We start from the raw sequence: 27210 nt of genomic DNA, 5'->3' as shown, positions 1-27210 counted from the left end.
GTGAAAAGCCCCTAGTCGCCACATTCCGGCACTAGTTCGGGGAGGCCAGTGCAGGATATCCTCCCCCTCACACCATCTCTTCAGCCACATATTCATCTGATATATCCTGCTATTTCTGCTCTGACTAGCACATGGCACTGGCAGTAATCCTGAGATCAGAACCTTTGGGGCCCTATTTTTTAAAACGTACTGTCCAACATCCTACACTCTGCTTTTTGGATCTCATCCCTTTTTTCACCTATGTCATTTGTACCAATATGTACCATGACCACTGGCTGTTCACCCTCCCCCTCCAGAATATGTCCTGAAGGTACTCCCGGTCATCTTGACGACAGCAACAGGGAGGCAACATGCTATCCTGGAGTCTTGTTGGCGGCTACAGAAACACCTATCTAATCCCCCTTGAATCTCCCATAACCAAGGTTTGAATGGCAGAACCATGATCAGATACTGTCTGAAAACAAAGAAAAGGGAGAGAGAGAAAGAAACAAGAGGAAAAAAAACAAAATCGCAGCAAAAGGAAACAAAGTGGGATGGGGAGAGGCAAAAGAAGTTTTTGAACTGTGTTGAATCTGGAAGGCTATATAGTGCCTAGTCAAAATAGGAGGTGCCATAACATCATTAGTTGTTGTTACCGTGTATATTCATATTTAGCTGCCGTTGGTTCGGATTCTTTTCCATTACTGTTATTTTGATGTTTAGCTCGATGCTCCTTCTTTTGAGTCCATATTGTATTTTAAACTTTTGTTATTTTTGTATATTAAAGATTAACTTTCACAACACATTTTGACTTTTTTTTGTGGTCACGTTGCCACATCTTTTTGGCGATGAGAATAAAAAAGTTCAAGTTTCAGCATGTTCAAAATGAAGTTTTGCTAAGGTTACTGATGGAAGACAGGTTAGCAGCACCATGGCTATGTTTGGGTCCATCATGTCTGAATGTTGAAGGTTGGAACATTTTTTCTTGGCAAATGGAATTGCAGACAAGTCTAGAAAGTGCTCAATTCTCCCGAGTGTGTGTGGGGCGAAGACTTACAAGCTAGTGAGAGATTTAGCTAACTGAGGGAATTTCATTTGCAGACTTAGTTACACTCATTCGGAATCACCACAATCCTAAACCCTCAGTAATTGTACAACGCTTCAAATTCCATAGTCATTTTCGGATGACGGGATAGTCTGTAGCTAACTTCGTTTTGAATTGCACCAGCTCTATGAACATTGAGAGTTTGCTGCAGTTTTGGAAGACATGCTTTGGGACAGACTAGTTTGTGGCATTAACAAGGATAGAATTCAGCAATATTTGTTGGAAGAAGCCAAAATTACTTTTAAGAAGGCTCTAGATATTTATCAGGGCATGGAAGCGGCTGCCAATAATGCAAAATATATTCAGACGGCCAATGGTGGCACGCAGGCAGGTGCACTGCATCAAATAGAAAAAGGTGCTGTAAGTAAAAAGGTGAGGACAGTAGAGTGTTTTAGGTGTGAAAGGTCACACTGTGAATCATTTTAAGTTTATGGACACTGTTTGTCACCAATGCAACAAGACGGGACATATAGCGAAGAAGTGCCAGGGTGTGAAGAGAAAGTTGAAGGCTGAGCAGGCAACTTCAAATGTAAGGAAGCCTCAGTTGACTGTGCATCACTTGGAAAGCTCAGACCAGGCAGAGGAGCACTACAACATGTTTAATATGAATGACGGGAGTGCAGAGCCTATTTATGCTACAGAGGAGATCGATGGACAGAAAACCAAGATGGAGGTGGTGGACACAGAAGCCTCAGCATTGGTCATCAATGGGGATACCCGAGGAGATTTTAACTGTGCCCTGGAGCCGAGGATGGATAGGTCGAGTCCCAGGTAAATGGGTAGGATATGAATGGCAAGGGAGCTGGAGGGGGGGTTAAGGAGAGGATGGGTATGGTGGATCCATGCGCTTTCAGAACCCAGGGGGAGTGTTCCTTCTTTTCACACGTCTATAAGGTGTATTCAAGGATTGATTACCTTGTAGTGAGTCAGGAGATTTTGGTTGGAGTGGAGAGGGTAGAGTATGCGGGGATAGTTATCTCGGACCATGAGCCCCACTGGCTGGAGATTCGGTTTAGATCGGGACGAGAGCAGAGACCTGGATGGAGGTTTGACTTGGGGTTGTTGGCGGATGGAGTTTTTTGTGATAAGGTGCGGGCGGCGATTAAGGAGTATGGGGAGGTGCCAGCGGCCATTTTTTGGGAAGCAGTGAAGGCAGTGGTCCGGGGGAAATTATTTTGTTTAAGGCTCATGCGGATAGGGAAAGGAGTGAGGAACATGACCGTCTAGTGTGCGAGATAGTGGAGGTGGACAGGGTATATTAGAGGGTGCTCACCGCGGAGGGATTGGAAAGAAGGAAAAGGTTGCAGGGACAGTTTGACAGGCTGACAACGGGGAGGGCGGTAGAGCAACTGCGTAGGGCAAAAGAAGTGCAAAAAGAGTATGGGGAGAAGGCGAGCCGCATGCTGGCGCACGAGCTGCAGAGGTAGGCTGCGTCCAGGGAAATACTGAAGATATGAACTGGGGCTGGGGATGTGGTGTTGGAGCCAGGGAAGATAAACGAGGCGTTTAGGGAGTACTACCAGAGACTTTACGAGACGGACCTGTGGGGGAGAGGAGGGGGACATGGGGCGATTTATGGACAAGGTAGAATTTCCCCAGGTGGAAGAAGCAGAGGCAGGCGTTGGAGGACCCCCTGGGACTGAGGGAGGTGCTGGATAGTATCAGGGGTATGAAGTTGGGGAAGGGCCCTGGGCCGGATGGGTACCCGGCAGAATTCTATAAGGAATTTTCAACGGACCTGGCACAACGTCTGTTGGGGGCGTTTAATGAAGCACTGGAGAAGGGGGAGTTGCCAGAGAAGATGGCGCAGGCAGTAATCACACTAATCCCAAAAAAGGGAAAGGACCCGGTTGAATGTGGGTCATTTAGGCCCATATCATGATTGAACACGGATGTGAAAGTATTGGCTGAGTTGTTGGCGCGGGGGATGGAGGATTGTGTCCCGGGGTGGTTGCAGAAGATCAAACAGGCTTTGTGAAGGGCAGGCAGCTTACGAGTAATACAAGATGGCTGTTGAATGAGATGATGAATCCGTTGGGGGCTCTGGTACCGGAGGTGGTGGTGTCCATGGACGCGGAGAAGGCATTTGATCGGGTGGAGTGGCGATACTTGTTCGCAGTTTTGGGAAGGTTTCACTTTGGGCCGGGATTTGTGGCATGGGTGTGGTTGCTGTATGTGGCATCGAGGCAACTGCGAGGACGAGTTCACGAAGCTTTGACTTACACAGGGCTACGAGGCAGGGGTGTCTTGCTGTCGCCGTTGCTGTTTGCGCAGGCCATAGAGCCGTTGGCGATGGCTCTTAGGTGGTCGGCGGAGTGGTGGGGGATTATGAGGGGATAGAGGGAGCATCGGGTGACGCTCTATGCCGATGACCTCTTGCTGTATGTTTCGGGTGCGTTGGAGAGTATGGGAAGGATTATGGGCCTGCTGTGGGGGTTTGGGGGGTTCTCGGGTACAAAGTAAATGTAGGGAAAAAGATAATGTTGTGGAGGAGAATGCTGAGCCCCAGGCTAATAGAATAGATGGCATTGAGGTACGTAGGGAAGAGGTGTTGGCAATTCTGGACAGGCTGAAAATAGATAAGTCCCCGGGACCTGATGGGATTTATCCTAGGATTCTCTGGGAGGCCAGGGAAGAGATTGCTGGACCTTTGGCTTTGATTTTTATGTCATCATTGGCTACAGGAATAGTGCCAGAGGACTGGAGGACAGCAAATGTGGTCCCGTTGTTCAAAAAGGGGAGCAGAGACAACCCCGGCAACTATAGACCGGTGAGCCTCACGTCTGTAGTGGGTAAAGTCTTGGAGGGGATTATAAGAGACAAGATTTATAATCATCTAGATAGGAATAATATGATCAGGGATAGTCAGCATGGCTTTGTGAAGGGTAGGTCATGCCTCACAAACCTTATCGAGTTCTTTGAGAAGGTGACTGAACAGGTAGACGAGGGTAGAGCAGTTGATGTGGTGTATATGGATTTCAGCAAAGCGTTTGATAAGGTTCCCCACGGTAGGCTATTGCAAAAAATACGGAGGCTGGGGATTGAGGGTGATTTAGAGATGTGGATCAGATATTGGCTAGCTGAAAGAAGACAGAGGGTGGTGGTTGATGGGAAATGTTCAGAATGAAGTACAGTCACAAGTGGAGTACCACAAGGATCTGTTCTGGGGCCGTTGCTGTTTGTCATTTTTATCAATGACGTAGAGGAAGGCGCAGAAGGGTGGGTGAGTAAATTTGCAGACGATACTAAAGTCGGTGGTGTTGTCGATAGTGTGGAAGGATGTAGCAGGTTACAGAGGGATATAGATAAGCTGCAGAGCTGGGCTGAGAGGTGGCAAATGGAGTTTAATGTAGAGAAGTGTGAGGTGATTCACTTTGGAAGGAATAACAGGAATGCGGAATATTTGGCTAATGGTAAAGTTCTTGGAAGTGTGGATGAGCAGAGGGATCTAGGTGTCCATGTACATAGATCCCTGAAAGTTGCCACCCAGGTTGATAGGGTTGTGAAGAAGGCCTATGGAGTGTTGGCCTTTATTGGTAGAGGGATTGAGTTCCGGAGTCGTGAGGTCATGTTGCAGCTGTACAGAACTCTGGTACGGCCGCATTTGGAGTATTGCGTACAGTTCTGGTCACCGCATTATAGGAAGGACGTGGAGGCTTTGGAGCGGGTGCAGAGGAGATTTACCAGGATGTTGCCTGGTATGGAGGGAAAATCTTATGAGGAAAGGCTGATGGACTTGAGGTTGTTTTTGTTGGAGAGAAGAAGGTTAAGAGGAGACTTAATAGAGGCATACAAAATGATCAGGGGGTTGGATAGGGTGGACAGTGAGAGCCTTCTCCCGCGGATGGATATGGCTGGCACGAGGGGACATAACTTTAAACTGAGGGGTAATAGATATAGGACAGAGGTCAGAGGTAGGTTCTTTACGCAAAGAGTAGTGAGGCCGTGGAATGCCCTACCTGCTACAGTAGTGAACTCGCCAACATTGAGGGCATTTAAAAGTTTATTGGATAAACATATGGATGATAATGGCATAGTGTAGGTTAGATGGCTTTTGTTTCGGTGCAACATCGTGGGCCGAAGGGCCTGTACTGCGCTGTATTGTTCTATGTTCTATGTTCTATTAAAAGTGAGGTTTTCCCAGTGAATGATCTGGGACAGCGGGCTAATTTAGAGGGGGGATGCCATTTACGTAGCGAGGGATTTAGGTATTTGGGGATTCAGGTAGTGAGGGAATGGACAGGGCTCCATAAGTGCAACTTAACGAAGCTGGTGGAGGAGGCAAGGGAGGATCTTAAGAGGTGGGATACACTGCACTTGACATTGGTGGGTCCAAGTGGTGAAAATGAATAATCTGCCGAGGTTCTTGTTCATCTTTCAGGGTCTCCCGATCTTTATACCAAAGGCCTTTTTTTCGGAAATTGAACACGATCATTTCAAACTTTGTATGGGCGGGGAAGGTGCCGAGGGTGGGGAGGACTCTGCTACAGAAGCAGAGGCAGCAGGAGGGGTTGGCGTTGCCAAACTTGCTTCATTATTATTGGGCGGCATATGTGGATAATGTGTGGTGGTAGTGGGCAGGAGAAGGAGTAGAGTGGGTTAGGATGGAGGAGGAATCTTGTAAGAGGTCTAGTTTAAGGGCTATGTGACGGCAGCATTGCCAATGGCTCCGAGTGGGTAATAAGGAAGCCCAGTGGTGCAGTCCATGGTGAAGATATAGAATCAGTTGAGGAGGCACTTTAGGGTGGAAGGGATGTTGATGTTAACGCCGCTGTGTGAGAATCATGGGTTTGAGCCGGGGGGGTGCATAAGACTCGAGGGAAAATGAGTGGGTTCTTCCAGGGCATAGCAGATGAGTGTGAGAGGTGTGAGCAGGGGCCAGCTAATCACGTGCACATCTTTTGGGCTTATGAAAAATTGGGACGATTCTGGGTGGGAGTGTTCACGATCTTAGCCAGGATAGTGGAGGAGGAGGTGGGCCCGGATCCTTTGATGGTGATATTTGGGTTTCAGAGAAGCCGGAGCACATGGAGAAAAGGAAGGCCGATGCTGTGGCCTTCGCCTCTCTGATTGCACAATGGAGTGGTGGTCAGCATCGCCACCGGGGCTAGTGGCTTGGTTGGGTGACCTGTACGACTTCCTGCCGTTAGAGAAGATAAAGTATGAGTTACGGGGCTCTGCAGGGGGGGTTTGACAAAAGGTGGGGGATGTTTGTGAGCGTGTTTGAGGATCTGTTTGTCGCATGCAGTGGGGGGTGGGAGAGGGTGAAAAAGGGAAAAAATCTATACAGACTGTATAGTTGATTGCTGGGAAGTATGTCTCCCGGGGTGTTTATTTGCCATAACCTGTTTTGATACATGTTTTTAATAAAATACATTTTTTAAAAAATGAATGGGAGATACCTTCATGAAGCTTTGAGGCTCTAAGCAGGCCTCACTGAAGCAGGAATCAACCTTCGGACATACATTGGCGAGTCTATACCATTGCATGGAATATAACAGCCAAGAAGCAAGAGCACAGCTCCTGGTAGTAAAAGGGCATGGCCTAGTCTACCAGGGCGTGACTGGCTCTGGACAATTCAGTTCACCTGGGATGAGATAAAGCACACAACAGTGACAGAGGATGTAATTCAGAAATAACATGAGGCTTTCAAAGACAAACTGGGTACATTGCGTGGCTCTACAGTTCAATTGTTTGTAGATCCTCAGGCTACTGCTTACTTTTTCAAACTGAGGGCAGTGCCCTACGCTGTGAAAGGCAAAGTGGAAGACAAGTTGGAGTGGCTGCAAAGGCTAGGAATCATTGATGACATTCAGTTTTCACATTCGGCAGCTCCAATTATTCCTGTTCTTAAAAGTGATGGTACTGTGCGTATATATGGGGATTACAAACTTACCATTAATCAGGTTTCCAAGTTGGATGCTTACCCATTGCCAAGGGTAAAGATCAGTTTTAAACCCTTGGAGGAGGCAAGATATTTTCAAAACTGGACATGAGCCAGTTCAACAAGTATCAACAGTATCAACAACTCTTACTGAGGAAGACCATCACTACACACAGGATTATTCAATTATAATTGTTTTGGTTTTTGGCATATCCTCAAGTCCAGCGATCTTCCAAAGGACGGTGAACAACCTGTTACAAGGCATTCCTCATGTTGCAATCTACCTGATGGCATTTTCAAAACTGGTCAGACTGGGGAGGAGCGCCTCAGCAACCTGAATCGAGTTTTAAAAAGGTTTTCAGAGGCAGGACTGAATCTGAAGCAGAGCAAGTGCACTTTACAGGCATCAGGTGTGGAATTTCCAGGCCACAGAATGGCTGCTCAAAATTATCTCCTTTAGAAAGCAATGTTCGAGCGATGAAGCCCAGGGATGTGGCTGAGATCAGGACATTTGTAGTTTTGATAAACTATTGTGGAAAGATTTTGCCAGACCTGTCTAGTGTTGGCTGCACAAAGAAACAAAATGGAAGTGGGAGTCTGCACAGAAGGCGGCTTTCAATGATGTGAAAGTGCTGCTGCAATTGAAAAATCTGCTTATCCAATTTGATTTAGACATGGAACTTATTCTGTCATGCATCACCCTATGGTGTAGGGCATGGGTACTTTCTAATGCAATGAAGGATGTGTCCAAAAAACCCATTTGTTTTGCATCTAGAACGCTGACAAAGGTTGAAAAGGGGTATTCACAGTTGGAAAAGAAGGTCTAGCTATCACTTTTGCAGTAAAAAGATTTCCTCGGTACCTCAATTGTCGTTCGTTCACCATATGTACCGACCACAAGCCGTTGGTGAGCCTTTTCAACGTGTCAAAATGTATCCTTCCCATGACCTCAGCAAGAATACAGGGCTGGGCGTTTACAATTGTCAATGCATCAGCACAGGGCAGAGAAGGACAATGCTAATGTGGACGTGTTAAATTGTCTCCCTTTGCTGATTTGCCAACCCAGGTATTGTGTCTTCCCAAGATGATTTTCTTACTAGAGACTTGCCCATTCTCCAGTGAGTGCTAAACAAATTAAGCGGTGGTCGGAAAGGGATCCTATTCTGTCACAAGTTAAAAGATTTCTGATGCAAGGATGGCCATCTATCATAGACAATGGTGGAATGAAGCCTTACATGAGGCACAAAGACGAGTTAAGTGTGCAGGTCGTTTCACCTCATGGTCATTCGCAAGCAATGGATGAAATTCATGAGGCTCATCCAAGTGCCTCTCGAAAGAAAATTTGATTTGATTTGATTTTGTCACATGTACCGAAGTATAGTGAAAAGTATTTTTCTGCAGCCAAGGGAACTTACACAGTACGTACATAGTAGACAAAAAAAAGGATAATCGACAGAGTACATTGACAAATGGTACATCGACAAACAGTGATTGGTTACAGTGCGGAACAAGGGGCCAAAGTAAATACTTGAGCAAGAGTAGCATAAGACATTGTGAATAGTGTTCTTACAGGGAACAGATCAGTCCAAGGGAGAGTCGTTGAGGAGTCTAGTAGCTGTGGGGAAGAAGCTGTTCCTGTGTCTGGATGTGCGGGCCTTCAGACTTCTGTACCTTCTGCCTGATGGAAGGGTCTGGAAGAAGGCAATGCCTGGATGGGAGGGTTCGCTGATAATGCTGTCTGCCTTCCTGAGGCAGCGGTTGTATGTTTGGTGGTCTAATATGGCCCAGGATTTGGAGAACAAAGTGAAATCCTGTTTTGCATGTCAATCTAACCAGAGGGTGGCACCACTAACACCATTATATTCTTGGGAGGGGCCTGATCATCCTTTGTTGAGAATTAATGTGCATTTTGCAGGTTCTTTCATGGGTCACATGTTTCTCGTCATCATGGATATACATCCTAAGTGGTTACAAGTATACTTCGTAAGTAACATTACAGCTCCCAGTACCATAGAGAAGCCAAACAAAGTCTTTGCAACTCATGGGTTATTGGATCTCTCGTTTCTGATTATGGTACAACAGTTCCGAGCGAGTTATTCCAAGATGTTGTGCAAAGGAGTGGAATACGCCATGTGTATATCTCGCCTTTTCATCCAGCTTCAAATGGTTTGGCAGAGCGAAGTCATTGAAGGACGGATTGAAGAGGATGATGGGTGATACTTTCGGGACCAAGTTCTCGAGGTTCTTATTTCAATATCGTATCACACCACAAACAACTACAGGGCTCTAACTAGATGAATTATTTATGGGTAGGAGTCTGAAATCTCACCTGGATCTGCTACATCCAGATGTCAAAGCAAAGGTGGGAAGGAGACGAGGAAAGTGGAGAGTCCTGATTATCATGCCAAGGAGAGATGTTTTAACCCGAATGATTGTGTTTATACCAGGAATTTTGGCAGTAACCAGCGTTGGCTACCTGGAGTTATTCTTAACCGAAGTGGTCCAGTGTCATTGGCAGTGAAATTGAACAATGGAAGAGTTGTTCGCGGGCACCAAGATCATATCCGTCTGCACCATGACTCAGAGACAGCAAAAGTTCCAGATAACACAACAGAAGGAAATGCTGCTGTGGAAATTTAACTTAAGTGGTCCCTGTTGTACCAGGACTTCCAGTGGACTCTACTTCCGGAGAGGGACACTCATGCACAGATACTTAACCTACTCCTGTACCCACATGTTCAGCTGAACTAAGTCAAACAACATCAGAGTTGACAGTCACCAGTGGTACTGTGGAGTAGTCGCAAAGCTCCTGAAAGACTGACGTTTAATTAAGGCATTAATGACACTGCATTTCTGACTTTAAGTGGGATGATGTAATTAGTTGTTACCTGTATATATTAACAGTATTTAACTGTTGTTAGTTCTGATTCTATTCCGTTACTATTATTGCGATGTTTAGCTAGCTGCTCCAGTTTTAGAATCCATAATCTAAGATATAAAAATAACCAAGTTTAAAATCAAGATTAACTTTTACAACCCGTTTCAACTACCTTTTGGTGGTCTAGTTACCATATAGAATCATAGGTTCCCTACAGTACAGGAAGCGATTTGGCCCATCGAATCTGCACCGACCCACTGAAAGAGCCCCCCTACCTAAGGCAACACCAGCCCCATCCCCATAACCCCACCCAACCCGCACATCTTTTGGACACGAAGGGCAATTTATCATGGCTGATCCAGCTAACCTGCACATCTTTGGACTGTGGGAGGAAACCGGCACCCGGAGGAAACCCACGCAGACACAGGGAGGACGTGCAGACTCCGCACAGACAGTCACCAGAGGCCAGAATTGAACCAGGGTGCCTGGGGCTGTGAGGCAGCAGTGCTAACCACTGTGCCACCCCATCTTCAAGGTGAAGCAGCAATTTACTTCTGCCTCTTTCAAATTAACATACTGCATTTGCTGCTCACAATGTGGTCAGCTCTAAATTGGGAACACCAAATGCAGACTGGATGACCGCTTTGTGAGCCCCTCCATTTGATATGTAAATGTGGTCCAGAGCTTCCAGTCGTCACTTTAATTCTTCACCTTGCTCTTGACCTTTTGTGTCCTTTTAGAATCAACACTAAGTTCATCTATTTTAGACCGTACCCTATTTTATTTTATTTTTCTTTGCTGGTTTTGTTTATGTCCCCCCTTGTTAGCTCTCTTTTTCCTTTCAGGTGGCAGCTCTTTACAATTGTCATTTACATCTCCTCTTGACAGATCTTTTGATTGCGATTCTCCAACCTTGTTGCACCCTAGCTCAAGCGAATTGAGGCTGGTGAATAGCGGGAGGCGCCAGAAATGAGAACCGCGGCAGGCACCAAATAGCTTGCGATTCAACCGGCCCACTCCCGTAGGCGAAATCGGGATCTCACCGTAGCGTGGCAAGAAACCAATTATCACCACTTAGTCCCTATTTACATAGAATTAACGGGAGTTACCCCATATCCAACGGTCTCCTGTCATTCATCAGTCTCCCCAGCAAGAGGTCACGCTGGCGCTGATTAGTAATCCTTATTAAAAACGTGAACTTGGCGGAAGGGCTTCTGCGGGAGCCGTGCAGGTGCGTCGCCATCTTTGCTCACAGGCAAAGAGCCCAGGGGCACTGGGCTTGCCACCCCAATACTCGGCGGGGGATGGGAGATCCTCGGCTGGTTGTGGGGAACCCTCCGCAGTGGTGGCCTACCACCATGCCAACCCCTGGTTCATATGTATCCATTCCGGGGGCAACCCTTGTCCCTGCCCATCTGCCCCACCGACCACCCATCGCACAACGACTGCCAAGACCTCTGGCCATGCAGCTGAAGGCTATTGGGAATTTGTAGTCGGAGCCCTCAGCTGAGTGCTCACTCACACATCACGTGTGTGCAGTGTGCCCAGGGAGGTGGGGGGGGGGGGGGGTGAATGCCTGGAGAGATGGGCTAAAGGTTCGGAGCCGACCCACATTGCAGAAGTGAGAGAGGCAACATACTGGCTGTGCACAAGGGTGTCTATTGTGTTTTATAATTCCCCACATCTTCGGGATGCCGAAGCATGACTCGATCACGCCCCTGGTTGTGGCATGGGTGTCGTTGTAACGGTTCCCACGTCGATCTGTGGCCTCCAGTTAGGCATCATCAGCCACGACTGTAGCGGGTAACCCCTGTCGCCCAAGAGCCAACCCCTCATCTGGGGGTGCACCTCGAAGATGTCAGGAACTGTCTGTGCAGCTCATGGTCACACACCAGCTGCACGTTCATCGAGTGGAATCCCTTTCGGTTTCTGAAGTCAGCCCGTCATGGGCCTGTGCTCGCAAGGGGACATGCATCCCATCGACCACCTCCTGGTCTGGGGCATCCCGGCGATGGCAGCGATACCCGTTGCCCCGGCATCCTGGTAGGCTCGTTCCACATTGAATTTGATATATTTCACCGTGCAGGCACACAGGGCCTCCGTTAAGGTGCGGATGCACCTGTGCAACAAGGTCTGCGAGATCCCAGACAGGTCCCCATTCGGCGCCTGGAAGGACCCCATGGTATAAAAATTCAGAGCGACCGTCAGTTTGGGAGGACACCCGCTCCCATACTCCCGCGGTTCCAGGTGCGCGATGATCCTGCAGATATGTCACACAGTACCCCTGCTCAGCCGGAGATTTTTCCAGCAGGCCTGTTCCGACAGGTCCTCAAATGACGGGCGCTGCCAGTACATACGAGGCCTAAGGCAGCGCCTCCTTCCCACCTTCTCCTTGGCTTGTTGGATGGCCAGCTCTCCATCCTCACCAGCTGCCTCCTGTACCTTACGGCAGACTCCGCTGCTGCATGTTCCTTACCCGAGCACTCCTGCTCGTACAGCCTCAGTACATCCCCCAGGGCTGCGGCAGCTAGGATGAAGGCTGTTAAGGAATGGGTCAAGAAACATTCCAATTAGATGTCTCATTGATCCAATAATTGGCACTGATATGTAAAGAGGCTACAGGGTGGCCTTTGGGGCATGTGATGTGATATGATGAGCTTGGTGCTGAGTGTGTTCAAAGAAAAGTAAAGGTGTTTGGGAAAAGGAGATCTCTTGACTCTTTACTCAACAGCAGCCAGACGCCAACAGTGGTAGCAGAGGATGGTTGCTGTGTAAATGTAAAGGGTTGAAAGATACTTCTCCAGGGAAAAAAAAATTCTGCATCAACCAAGGAGTGAGAAGGAAAAAAAAGAAAATATGGCTGGATCTCAGATAACGATGACTATCCACCATTATTTTCTGAAAGGGGATCGTATGACCAATGGAGAAGTGCAGTTGTTACGTGGAAAAGAGGAAACAAGGTATGGCAATGGCTCTTTCTCTACCTTATGAGTAAAATCTGAAGCAAAGTGTTTTCTGAACTGGAATTGGAACAATTAGACTCAGAAGGAGGTCTGGAGACTCTATTGCGTTTCGTGGATAAGATTTATCAAAAGGATGACTTGTTAAGTGCATATGAAGCCTGGTCAGAATTCGATAGATTCCGCAAAAAACGAGTATATCTCTATTGAGGATTACATAATGGAATTTAGCAGACTATACAGAAGGCTGCACAAACACCGCCTGGAATTTCCACAATCTGTGTTGTCATTTATGTTACTGGACTGTGCTAGAGTGTCCAATAATGGATAGGCTCCTGGCTTTGACAGGAGTTAAGTTTGCGGATAATGATACCTTATTCGATCAGATGATAGAGGCCTTAAAGAAGTTCCTGGGGAAACATTCAATTCCTATGGCTCTTATGTCACAAATGGGTCAGTCAGAAATAAAGCAGACAATGGAAGATACGCTACTGACAGGAGGCGAGATCCTACGGCTACGTTCAGATTACGAGAATATGGAAGAAGTTCGGGACCCGGAAATTATGAAGACAGAAACCCATTTAAAACCTATAATAGGAGGGACATGGAGAATGGAAATAGGAAAATGAACCCCAGAAATGTCCGGGGTATGATAAATCGATGTTTTTGGTGTGACTCTCAATACCATTATGCTTTCAACTGTCCAACACGTTATAATAGAGTGTTTGAAGCTACACATGACACGGAAGAGTCAGAAGAGGAAAAAGATAAGAGACCGAAAAGAAGCCATTGTTCTATTAACAAGTAGTTTTACTCCGGTAATGAGGGTGTTGGTTGCAGAATCCTTCAATTGTGTTGTATTGGACAGTGGCTGCACATCTACTGTGTGTGGAACTGACTGGTTAAAATGTTACCTGGACTCTTTGAATGCTGAAAATTGTAACAAGGTTAATGTGGTGATGTGCATCACTGTAAATACATGTAAGCTAGACAGACACTAGAGGGAGCACCAGAACCATCACACACACACACTCAACCAATAGATAAGTTAGATAGGAGGCGGCCAATGGACATTCACGATACACAAGGAGGTGACACGACCATAGGGGGGCATTACACCAACCCATACATAAAGGACACCACACACATGATCAGCCCTTTGGCCAGTAGAGACAGTCAGTGAGGAGAGGCACAGGGTTGATTCGTTATCACACCCACCACGTGGAAGACAGCAGCTGGTCAGTCAGTTTAGGTAGCTACAATAGGATTAGCAGTAGTGTCGAACTCAAGTTATAAAAGTGTACATAGTGTAAATAAATGAGTTGAAGTTATTTACACGTCTCGACCTTCCTTGACAAATGCAACACAAGGAAGCCGCTTACGTTACAAAGGAAACATAACAAAACATGGTACCAGTAGTGAACTGCTTAAATCCAGATAGCCATACCTCGGCGTACAGTGACAACCAGCAATACCCAGGCAAGATGTTCGAGCTCACGGTTCCGCAGCAGCTCCAGTGCCACAGCGATCTCCGCGAAAACTGGCAGCGATTCCGGCATACGTTTGAATTCTTCCTGGTGGCAGCCGAACTTAAAGACCTGGCCGAAGATGAAAAATAGAGTTTCTCCTCACCATCGCCGGTGCAAGAGCAGAAGAAATCTTTTAAAAATTCAAGTTCTCCAAGGGGCAAAACAGGTACGACTTCCAGGCAGTCCTGGACAAATTCGGCAAATACTGTGAGGAAAACACACTCCAATCGGCAAGGAAAGCGCCAGTACTCACCTCGAGGCCGAAATCCCGGACCAGAGAGCAATTTGGGTCGAGGTCGGCGGCCATCTTGCTAAAGGGACTACACTAGCGCAGTTGCGCGAGAAGTGCGCAGAACCGGAAGGTTCGTTTGCGCATGAGCGAGACGCCGTGCATGCGCAATCAGGAAATCGGCCATCGGTAAAGGAACAGCGATCTGCGCATGCGCAATCGCTTCCTACGTGCTACGCGCGTCATGACGTCAGAGGCCCCAGACTGCACCAATTTAAAGGGGAAACGTCCCAAATCCAATTTAAAGGGGAAACATCCCAAATCAAAGAAAAAATCTTTTAAAGCTGTAAAACCTTCCTGCACCTGGAATGACAGCACAATGCCCCAAATTGAACCAGGAAATGAATTTAACTTCCGAAGAACCCTGCAACAAGCAGTTACCTACGCGCAAACCGATGATTCCGACCTCGAATACTTCGATACCGACCTTTACATTTTTTTCTGGACCTCGCGAGCCCAATGACAGCTCCATGGTCCTAGATGACTAAGACTCGGACGAACCTTTCGTGTTGCACATTGGCGACCCCCGCATTGAATCCGACGCAGATGCGGATTCATTTTTCGGATTTGAGGATCTTCAACCCAGCAGATATGACGTCCCAACTCATCAGTGCAGGATGATGCTGCAGCCTGAAATTAAGAGACAGAAAGCAGTACAAGCCCACAGAGAGCGGCCTGCTGCCACACAGAGCGTGGTCCACGCCCGGCTCAGGGTTCCCGACTCTACGAAAGAAGACATGCAAGACTCCACACCGCAGTCCTTGCAGGAACAAGACGTGACTCCAGTGTCACAAGACTCCACAGCAAGCTCGTGGACAGACTCCACAATTGCAGAAACGCATGACTCCGATGCGCAGTCCTTGCAGGAACAAGACCATGAGGGTCTAGCAACCTCCTCTGACCAACTAGCGGCAGACGATACAAGTCTGCCATGCTCACGTAAACAGCAAGAAGGCTATAACAGTCTACCACGCGCCATTGCACAACAGGACGACCATGACGGTCTATCATGCTACAATGAAGGGTACAGCGCTGATGACTGTTCAAGCCCAAATGAAGACAAGCCAAAGGAATCGCCTCTTCCAAGCCCGAAGAAAAAAAGGATTATGCGCTGACCTTCAGGATCATTCTAGCCAAAGAGATATTAATAATGCTGCACAGTCACAGAAGGATGCTGAGGATTTGCTAAAGAAATTGCTTGTATGTCTAACTTACAAGGAGCAGACTGAAAATTGCCATTGCTTTAGTACGGATCGAAAAAATGGACAAGACATTGATCCTCATTTAATGGAAATAACACAACCTGAATCGTATCTACAGCAGGGACAACTGTCTCCCTTCAACACAAAACCGCAAAGTCCCAACTACAGAGACCAGCAGTTAGTCAGTAATGACTCTTCAACCCCTGATGGGAATATTAATCACATTGAACCTCTGCACACTCCACTGATAAATGAGCAGAACATTGGAGCAAGAATCCGGAGGACACCGACATCGAGTAGCCAGATAAAGCACTTAAAACCCGCAACAGTTTCAAGTGAACCAATTGTGCTTTCCAGTGATGGTGAAGATGCAGATAAGGTCGACCCGATTATCCATTGTACCACATTAACTCCAGAGATTAAGCATTTATGTCTGGGGAGTAGAATATGGGCAATTGAGAACAGTAAAAGAGAGACTGTGACTGTGCCAGTCCCAGCAAAATCAGAGCCAGAGACTAAGAAGGCACGTACATTAGAAAAGGATGCATATGAAGTAACTGAGAAGAAAATTGAAACGGACTGTTCTTTGGAAACTAGTACAATGACGAAAGAAACATTGGATCTAACATTTGATGCCCTACATATGGGAGAAATTGAGGGAAATGAACAAGGTTCTGTAATGTCTGGGGGAAGATTTAAAATTCCAAAGAAGAAAAGCCCAAATGAAGGACAACGGCAAGACAATGACAGTCCACCCACATTGTTTGCACCACCAGATGAAAACTCTGACAATTTACCCAACCCTAGTGAACAGCAAGCAGCTACTGAGGATCTACCCACGGTATGTGAAACTAGTGACGACAGCATACCACTTCCCATGCAAAAGGTGCAAAGTGACAGACCTCAACTAGTGCGTACAGAGGCACTCGACAATCACGGTGAGACCACTGGTGACTCCGGTGACACCACACTACTTCCACCCTCAATTGCTCAAACCTCTCCACTAGTCAATGCATTCCTGCATGTTCCGACTCCAGACGTGCAGCTTCAAGAAATCTCAGCTGACTCCAGTGAACCTGCTAAGACTCCGGACGGGGAGCATCAACAAAAAACAGACCAGACTCCAGATGGGGAGCAACCAAACGCCGACTCTGATTCACGTAAGCCAGACTTTACTCCAGACAGGCAGTGTCGCAACCTCAGTGATGGCACGCTCATGGTGACAGTAGATGCCACAACGACAGGAGATGGATCACGTGACAATCACACTGGGTCAGCAATAACAAGCAGCAGCTACAGTCCAAGAGGAATACACCAATTTTCACCACAGCTATGTCCACACATTTGTTCCACACCGACAGTGCGGCCAATGACAGCTCATGCTGGACAAACCCAGTATTCAAGCCTGCAGCAGCCAGCAGTCTATGCAGCATATTCTCAAACTGGCCAGCACTACGGATTGCCCACTAATGGAATCAAGACCAAAGGAGGACTACCGCCAGCGCAATCTGCACTACAGACTGGATGCCTTAGTTACTGCCCAGGATTTGCTGCACCACAGCCTGGCCAGACAGCATATTCCTATCAGATGCAAGGTTCTAGTTTCACACCATCACCAGACATTGATGCGAGCAGCAATTCTGTCTCCAAATCGACATGCTACAACGCTTCTCAGCAGAATCACCCTTCCAGCACAGCATGTGGCCAGAACCAGTATGCACAGTCTCATCCGACTTCAACATCTGGCACATCCATGACCTCGAATGATACTGTTGATGGTACCTCTTCAATGTCAACGACCTATCAACTACAAGATGCCACCCGACAACACCACCACAAACATAAAAAGAAAAAAGAAAAAGACTCCAAATCGGACAGCGCAGTGAATTGACCACTTATTGGTTCCTGCTGATGGCGTTCATAACCAAGAGAGACATTTGACCATGATGATTGATGGTTTATGGATTCACATGAATGATTTGGACTTATTGTTTAATCACCGTTCCCATGACTTGTATATACCTTACCTTCTCTACCTTTTCTTTGTTCAGTTTTTCTTAAAGTGTACAGAAAATATGAACATATAAAAAAGGGAGGATGTGGTGATGTGCATCACTGTAAATACATGTAAGCTAGACAGACACTAGAGGGAGCACCAGAAACATCACACACACACACTCAACCAATAGATAAGTTAGATAGGAGGCGACCAATGGACATTCACGATACACAAGGAGGTGACACGACCACAGGGGGGCATTACACCAACCCATACATAAAGGACACCACACACATGATCAGCCCTTTGGCCAGTGGAGACAGTCAGTGAGGAGAGGCACAGGGTTGATTCATTATCACACCCACCACGTGGAAGACAGCAACTGGTTCGTCAGTTTAGGTAGCTACAATAGGATTAGCAGTAGTGTCGAACTCAAGTTATAAAAGTGTACATAGTGTAAATAAATGAGTTGAAGTTATTTACACGTCTCGACCTTCCTTGACAAATGCAACACAAGGAAGCCGCTTATGTTACAAAGGAAACATAACAAAACAGTTAAGGAATTTGAAAGTTCCACAAGTTTCAGGTTTGGGGATGATAATACTCTGAAGTCGCAATATTGCTGGAGTGAATCATTTCATTAGCACAGATGTTGTATCAAGTGAGATACCTTTGCTTCTGAGCTGACCGTCGATGAAGAAAGCGCACATGAAACTGGATATGGAACAGGATAAGGCAACAGTTTTTGGAAAGATGGTGGACTTACAATTTACAGTCGGGACACGATTGTATTCCATTACTGAAAAATAATATTTCAGGCGCAGTTGTTAAGGATGTGTTATTGGCAGCAGGATATGGGACTTTAGCTGATAAAAAGCTTGTATTAAAACAGCATTCGCAATTTGCTCATCCGTCTCCTCCGAGGCTGAAAAATGTATTAAAGGATGCAGGAGTAAGGGATGAAGACTATACTAACCTGATAGAACAGGTTAGTGATCGCTGTGAGGTTTGTAGGAAGTACAGAAGGACACCATCACGACCGATAGTAACCCTACCTTTGGCCAGGAATTTAACAATATTGTGGCCATGGACCTTAAGATCTGGGATAAAACTAACAATATATTTTAGCATTTTGTTTTGTAGCTTTAGCAACCAGATTTAGTCAATCAACCATTGTACGAAGTAAAGAAGAGAGAGTAATCCTGGATCCAATCGTGGAAAAATGGATAGGGACAGGAATGGGCGCACCGGCAAAATTCCTCACAGACAACGGGGGAGAATTTGCTAATGGTGAGTTTCAGGAAATGTGTGAAAACGTAAATATCACAGTTATGAATATGGCTGCGGAAAGCCCATTTAGTAATGGTGTGAAAGAAATCATGCAGTAACAGATTAAATGCTCCGGGACATTTTGGCAGATAGACCAAATTGCAAGTTAAATTCAGCCTTAGCATGGGCGGTACATGCAAAGAATTCATTGCAGCTGGTTGGGGGCTATCGTCCCTATCAATTAGTGTTTGGTAGAAATCCTAATATTCCATCCATTTTGGATGACCAGCCTCCAGCTTGGGAAGGGACTACAATTAGCTCTGCCTTGGCTGAGCATTTAAATTACATAGTAGTAGAAAAGCTTTTTTGGAAGCAGATATCTCTGAAAGAATTCGCAGTGCTTTAAGGCATAATGTACGGCCATCAAATACCATTTTTAAGCAAGGAGACATAGTGTACTATAAGAGAGACAATTTTAATGAATGGAAAAGCCCAGGGAAGATCATAGGCATAGATGGCAAAACAATTATTTTGCAACATGGCAATCAGACTGTTAGGGTACAATCATCAAGGATAATGGGTACAGACTACAAATTTTCAAGTTTAGACAGAGCAGACAGACATGATGAGGAACCAGGATCATCTGGTAAGCACGTGTTACAGAATTATGATGGCCAGTTAACTGATATAGACAGGGTTTCTGTAGAGGAACACAATACTGCTGATGAATTAGAACAGGCCGTTTTTCCATAAGGACAACTGCCAAAGGTTGGTACAAAAGTGACATACTTGTCTGAAGGGTCTAGTCAATGGAACTGTTATTAGTAGAACAGGGAAGGCCACTGGAAAGTATAAACACTGGTGAATGTACAGCGTACAGGGGAGGATGTCAAGACAATAGATTGGGAACATGAAGTTCAAAAATGGAACGCACAGAAAGTGCCAGTTCAGATAGTACATTGGCTAGTGAACAGGTTCACAGGAAAAGGTCAAGAACTACTGAAAGGCCATCCCACAGCAGAAGGGAAAGATCAAGCAGTAGCAGTACAGAACGAAATACCAGGAGAGATAGGGGACGTCGTTTGTCAAGGTCTCGGAACATGGGTAAGACTATGAATGCTACCAGGAGTAGAAGCCCACATACATGTGAGACTTCGGTGGCTTCCAATAAATTAGATGAAAAAGTTATCAAAGATGCCAAACAGCAATAACTGCATAGTTGTAGTAAATCTTGGGGTATACATGGAAGTACCGGATAGGGGACGAAGAGCTCTATCCCACAGATGGATTTGCACGGAAAAGGTTCTTTCAGATGGAACTGATAAGGCAAAGGCCAGGCTTGTGGCAAGGGGATTTGAAGAAAACTTAGAAAATCAGTATTTAAGGGTAGATTCACCGAAGGCAAGAAAGGTTATTTTAAAGATCTTCTTGGCTCTATTACCCACAAAGACATTGGAATGCAAATCAATAGATATAAAAGCTGCCTTTTTGCAGGGGCATCAGTTTCAGAGAGAAAATTTTCTCCGTCCTCCTAAAGAGGCAGCTAACACAGAAGGGGTACTCTGGAAGTTGAACAAATGTGTATGTGGATTAAATGATGCGTCTGGAGTCTGGCATTTTTCGGTAAGGTCAGTTTTGATTGTTAAACTGTTGCCAGTTAAAAGCAGATCTGGCAATGTTTTACTGGCACTATAAGGGAAATCTTTCTGGCATATTTATGATACATGTCGATGATTTTTTTGTGGGGTGGGACTGGTGATTTCAAAGCTATTGTAATCTCCGAGTTGAGGAAAAGATTCAGGGTTGGACGTCAGGTTTCCGGGGCATTTAAATATATTGGAATAGAAATCGGACAGACCAAGTTAGGGGCAACTTTACGTCAAAAATCTTATTTGGAGAGCATCAGCCCAATAGCAATTAGAACAAAGGACAAAGTAAATTACAGCACAGGAACAGGCCCTTCGGCCCTCCCAGCATGCGCCATCCCAGATCCTTTATCTAAACCTGTCACATTTTCCAAGGATCTACTTCGCTCTGTTCCCCGCCCATTCATATATCTGTCTAGATGCATCTTAAGTGATGCTATTGTGCCCGCCTCTACCACCTCCACTGGAAAAGCGTTCCAGGCACCCACCACCCTCTGCGTAAAAAACTTTCCACGCACATCTCCCTTAAACTTTCCCCCCTCACCTTGAAATCATGACCCCTTGTAATTGCCATCCCCACTCTTGGAATAAGCTTGTTGCTATCCATCCTGTCCAGACCTCTCATAATTTTGTAGACCTCAATCAGGTCCCCCCTCAACCTCCGTCTTTCCAACGAAAACAATCCTAATCTACTCAACCTTTCTTCATAGCTAGCACCCTCCATACCAGGCAATATCCTGGTGAACCTCCTCTGCACCCTCTCTAAAACATCCACATCCTTCTGGTAATGTGGCGACCAGAACTGCACGCAGTATTCCAAATGTGGCCTAACCAAAGTCCTATACAACTGTAACATGACCTGCCAACTCTTGTACACACTACCCCGTCCGATGAAGGCAAGCATGCTGTATGCCTTCTTGACCACTCTATCGACCCGCGTTGCCACCTTCAGGGTACAATGGACCTGAACTCCCAGATCTCTCTGTACATCAATTTTCCCCAGGACTCTTCCATTGACCGTATAGTCCACTCTTGAATTAGATCTTCCAAAATGCATCACCTCGCATTTGCCTGGATTGAACTCCATCTGCCATTTCTCTGCCCAACTCTCCAATCTATCTATAGTTTGCTGTATTCTCTGACAGTCCTCCTCGCTATCTGCAACTCCACCAATCTTAGTATCATCTGCAAACTTCCTAAGCAGACCACCTATACCTTCGTCCAGATCATTTATGTATATCACAAACAACAGTGGTCCGAGCACGGATCCCTGTGGAACGCCACTAGTCACCTTTCTCCATTTTGAGACACTCCCTTCCACCACTATTCTCTGTCTCCTGTTGCCCAGCCAGTTCTTTATCCATCTAGCTAGTACACCCTGACCCCCATAAGACTTCACTTTTTCCACCAACCCGCCATGGGAAACTTTATCAAACGCCTTACTGAAGTCCATGTATATGACATCTACAGCCCTTTCCTCATCAATTAACTTTGTCACTTCCTCAAAGAATTCTATTAGGTTTGCAAGACATGACCTTTCCTGCACAAAATCATGCTGCCTATCACTGCTAAGTCTATTTTCTTCCAAATGTGAATAGACCCTATCCCTCAGTATCTTCTCCAACAGTTTGCCTATCACTGACGTCAAGCTCACAGGTCTATAATTCCCTGGATTATCCCTGCTACCCTTCTTAAACAAAGGGACAACATTAGCAATTCTCCAGTCCTCCAGGACCTCACCTGTGCTCAAGCATGCTGCAAAGATATCTGTTAAGGCCCCAGCTATTTCGTCCCTAGCTTCCCTCAGTAACCTGGGATAGATCCCATCGGACCTGGGGACTTGTCCACCTTAATGCCTTTTAGAATACCCAAAACTTCCCCCTTCCTTATGCCGACTTTACCTAGAGTATTTAAACATCCATCCTTAGCCTCAACATCCGTCATGTCCTTCTCCTTCGTGAATACCGATGCAAAGTACTCATTAAGAATCTCACCCATGGACGGGTTCCCGGTTGAGTTCTGCAGGAAGTACGTAGACCTGTTGGCCCCGCTGCTAGTGAGGACTTTTAATGAGGCAAGGGAGGGAGGGACCCTGCCCCCGACAATGTCGGAGGCGACGATCTCTTTGATCCTGAAGCGGGACAAGGACCCACTGCAATGTGGGTCGTACAGGCCGATCTCGCTCCTCAACGTGGATGCTAAGTTTCTGGCAAAAGTGCTGGCTACGAGGATCGAGGACTGTGTCCCGGGGGTGATTCACGAGGACCAGACGGGATTTGTAAAGGGCAGGCAGCTAAACACCAATGTGCGGCGGCTCCCAAACGTGATAATGATGCCATCGGTGGAGGGAGAGGCGGAGATAGTGGCAGCTATGGACGCAGAGAAGGCCTTTGACCGAGTAGAGTGGGAGTACCTCTGGGAAGTGCTGCGTAGGTTTGGGTTCGGGGAGGTTTATTAGTTGGGTTAAGCTCCTTTACAGAGCACTGGTGGCGAGTGTGGTTACGAATCGGCGAAGGTCGGAGTATTTTCGTCTGTACCATGGGACGAGGCAGGGGTGCCCCCTGTTGTTTGCATTAGCAATTGAACCCTTGGCCATGTCATTAAGGGAGTCTAGGAAATGGAGGGGGGGTGGTCCGAGGGGGAGAGGAGCATCGAGTGTCGCTTTATGCAGATGACCTGTTGCTGTATGTGGCGGATCCAGTGGAGGGGATGGTGGAGGTCATGCAGACTCTAAGGGAGTTTGGGGATTTTTCGGGCAATAAGCTTAATGCAGGGAGGAGTAAGCTCTTTGTAGTACAGGCAGGAGACCAGGAAGGGGGGATAGACGCTCTACCGCTGAGGAGGGCGGAAAGGAGCTTTCGGTACCTGGGGATCCAAATAGCTAGGAGTTGGGGGGGCCCTACATAAACTGAATCTGACGAGGCTGGTGGAGCAGATGGAGGAGGACTTCAAAAGATGGGACATGTTGCCGCTCTCACTAGCGGGTAGAGTACAGTCGGTCAAAATGGTGGTCCTCCCGAGGTTTCTTTCTGTGTTTCAGTGCCTTCCCATCGTGATCACCAAGGCCTTTTTTAAGAGGGTAGGCAGGAGCATTATGGGGTTTGTGTGGGCGAATAAGACCCCGAGGGTAAGGAGAGGGTTTCTGGAGCGCAGTAGGGACCGAGGAGGATTGGCGCTGCCGAATCTGGGGGGCTACTACTGGGCAGCAAATGTGGCGATGATCTGTAAGTGGGTGATTGAGGGAGAGGGGGCGGCATGGAAGGGGTTGGAGATGGCGTCCTGCAAAGGAACGAGCCTGGGGGCGCTGGTGACGGCACCGCTGCCGCTCTCGTCGACAAGGTACACCACGAGTCCGGTGGTGGCGGCAACGCTAAAGATCTGGGGCCAGTGGAGACGGCACAGGGGTTCAATGGGAGCTTCGGTGTGCTCCCCGATTAGGGGTAACCATCGGTTTGTCCCGGGGAGGATTGACGGGGGGGTTTCAGAGCTGGCATCGGGCGGGGATTAGAAGAATGGGGGACCTGTTCATTGATGGGACGTTTGCGAGCCTAGGGGCACTAGAGGAGAAGTTTGGGCTACCCCCGGGAAATGCTTTCAGATACATGCAGGTGAGGGCGTTTGTGAGGCAGCAGGTGAGGGAATTCCCGTTGCTCCCGGCACAGGAAATTCAAGACAAGGTGATCTCGGGCGTATGGGTTGGAGAGTTCAAGGTGTCGGCGATATACCAGGAGATGAAAGAAGAGGGGGGGGCGTTGGTAGACGAGCTGAAGGGCAAATGGGAGGAGGAGCTGGGGGAGGAGATTGAGGAGGGGCTATGGGCTGATGCCCTAGGTAGGGTTAATTCCTCTTCCTCGTGTGCCAGGCTTAGCCTGATACAATTTAAGGTGGTTCACAGAGCGCATATGACGGGGGCGAGGCAGAGTAGGTTCTTTGGGGTAGAGGACAGATGTGGGAGGTGCTCAGGAAGTCCGGCGAACCATGTCCATATGTTTTGGTCATGCCCGGCACTGGAGGGGTTCTGGAGGGGAGTGGCGGGAACAATATCTAAGGTGGTGAAAGCCCGGGTCAAGCCAAGCTGGGGGCTAGCAATATTTGGAGCAGTGGACGAGCCGGGAGTGCAGGAGGCGAAAGAGGCCGGCATTCTGGCCTTTGCGTCCCTAGTAGCCCGGCGAAGGATCTTGCTAGTGTGGAAGGAGGCGAAGCCCCCCAGCGTGGAGGCCTGGATAAATGATATGGCAGGGTTTATCAAGCTAGAGAGGATAAAGTTTGCCTTGAGAGGGTTCTACAGGCGGTGGCAACTGTTCCTAGACTATCTCGCGGAGCGTTAGATGAAGGTCGGTCAGCAGCAGCAGCCCAGGGGAAATGTCTTGCGAGGGGGGGGGGGGGTCTGTCTGGGGGTTATTTGAGCAAGATAATACATGAAGGATCTGGAAAACTGGCATGTACGGGAGGAATCCAATGTACAAAGTTCTGTAACATATCGTTTTACTATGTTTATGTCTTGCTATGTGCGCTTTCTTTCTATTTGTTACGAGGGGGGGTGGGGTTTGTTTGTAAGGGTGAGAAATTGTGTTTAAAAAATTTTATAAATATTTTTTTTTTAAAAAAGAATCTCACCCATTTCCTCTGACTCCACGCACAAATTTCCTCTTTTGTCTTTGAGTGGGCCAATCCTTTCTCTAGTTACCCTCTTGCTCCTTATATACAAATAAAAGGCTTTGAGATTTTCCTTAACCTTGTTAGCCAAAGATATTTCATGACCCCTTTTACCCCTCTTTATTGCGCGTTTGAGATTTGTCCTACTTTCCCGTTATTCCTCCAAAGCTTCATCAGTTTTAAGTCGCCTCGATCTTATGTATGCTTCCTTTTTCATCTTAGCTAGTCTCACAATTCCACCCGTCATCCATGGTTCCCTAATCTTGCCATTTCTATCCCTCATTTTCACAGGGACATGCCCGTCCTGCACTCTAATCAACCTTTCCTTAAAAGACTCCCACATTTCAAATGTGGATTTGCCCTTAAACAGCTGCTCCCAATCCACATTCCTTAGCTCCTGCTGAATTTTGTTATACTTGGCCTTTCTCCAATTTAGCACTCTTCCTTTCGGACCTCTCGTCTTTGTCCATGAGTATTCTAAAACTTACGGAATTGTGATCGCTATTCCCAAAGCAATCACCGACTGAAACTTCAACCACCTGGCCGGGATCATTCCCCAATACCAGGTCCAGTACGGCCCCATCCCGAGTTGGACTATTTACATACTGCTCTAAAAAGACTCTCCTGGATGCTCCTTACAAATTCTGCTCCATCTACACCTCCAACACTACATGAGTCTGATTCAATGTTGGGGAAGTTAAAATCTCGACCACTCTGTTGCTCCTACATTTTTCCATAATCTGTCTACATATTTGTACCTCTACTTCACGCTTGCTTTTGGGAGAGCTGTGGTAAAGTCCCAACAATGTTACTGCATCCTTCCTATTTCTTAGCTCTACCCATATTGCCTCAGTGCTCGAATCCTCCATCGTGCCCTCCTTAATCACAGCTGTGATATCATCTCTGACCAGTAATGCAACTCCTCCACCCCTTTTACCTCCCTCTCTATCCCTCCTGAAGCATCTATACCCTGGGTTATTTAGTTGCCAGTCTTGCCCTTCCCTCAACCAAGTCTCCGTAATACCAATATCATATTCCCAGGTACTAATCCAAGCCCTAAATTCATCTGCCTTACCTGCTACACTTCTCGCATTAAAACAAATGCTCCTCAGACCACCTGTCCCTTTGCGTTCATCATCACTTCCCTGTCTACTCTTCCCCTTAGTCACATTGTTTATTATCTAGTACCTTACTGGCTTTAGTTGCTGCCTCTTTACTGACCTCTAACTTCCTAATCTGGTTCCCATCCCCCTGCCACATTAGTTTAAAACCTCCCCAACAGTGTTAGCAAAAGCACCCTCTAGAACATTGGTTCCAGTCCTGCCCAGGTGTAGACCATCCGATTTGTAATTGTCCCACCGCCCCCAGAACCGGTTCCAATGTCCCAAAAATCGGAACCCCTCCCTCCTGCACCATCTCTCAAGCCACGTATTCATTCTGACTATTCTTGAATTTCTACTCTGACTGTCTCGTGGCACTGATAGCAATCCTGAGATTACTACCTTTGTGGTCCTACTTTTTAAACTTATCTCCTAACTCCCTAAATTCTGATTGTCGGACCTCACCCAGCTTTTTACCTATATTGTTGAAGCCTAAATGCACCACGACAACTGGCTGTTCAACCTCCCCCTTCAGTATGTCCTGCAGCCGATCTGAGACATCCCTGACCCGTGCACCCGGGAGGCAACATACCATTCGAGAGTCTTGTTTTCGACCACAGAAACGCCTGTCTACTCCCATTACGATTGAATCCCCTATGACTATAGCCCTGCCAGTCTTTTTCCCGCCCTTCTGTGCAGCAGAGCCAGCCACGG

At 47.0% G+C, this 27210-nt stretch overlaps 1 protein-coding gene across 10 annotated transcripts in view; it reads right to left on the bottom strand.

Moving 5' to 3' along the window:
• Positions 1–27210, bottom strand: part of ahi1 (Abelson helper integration site 1) — a 537691-nt gene that overhangs the window by 492217 nt on the left and 18264 nt on the right. Inside the window, exon 1 of one of the 10 annotated variants that reach the window (XM_072499699.1) lies at positions 6487–6507. The exons of the other annotated variants lie outside the window; for them this stretch is intronic. The gene's annotated coding sequence lies outside the window, so the exon portion shown is untranslated. Of the gene's footprint in view, positions 1–6486; positions 6508–27210 lie in introns of those variants that run through there. 10 annotated transcript variants of the gene reach the window in all.

Source organism: Scyliorhinus torazame, chromosome 4 (assembly GCF_047496885.1).
Source record: "Scyliorhinus torazame isolate Kashiwa2021f chromosome 4, sScyTor2.1, whole genome shotgun sequence".
Taxonomy (NCBI): Eukaryota; Metazoa; Chordata; class Chondrichthyes; order Carcharhiniformes; family Scyliorhinidae; genus Scyliorhinus; species Scyliorhinus torazame.
Note: the sequence above shows the minus strand (reverse complement) of the source record. Positions and strands in the feature narration are given on the sequence as shown.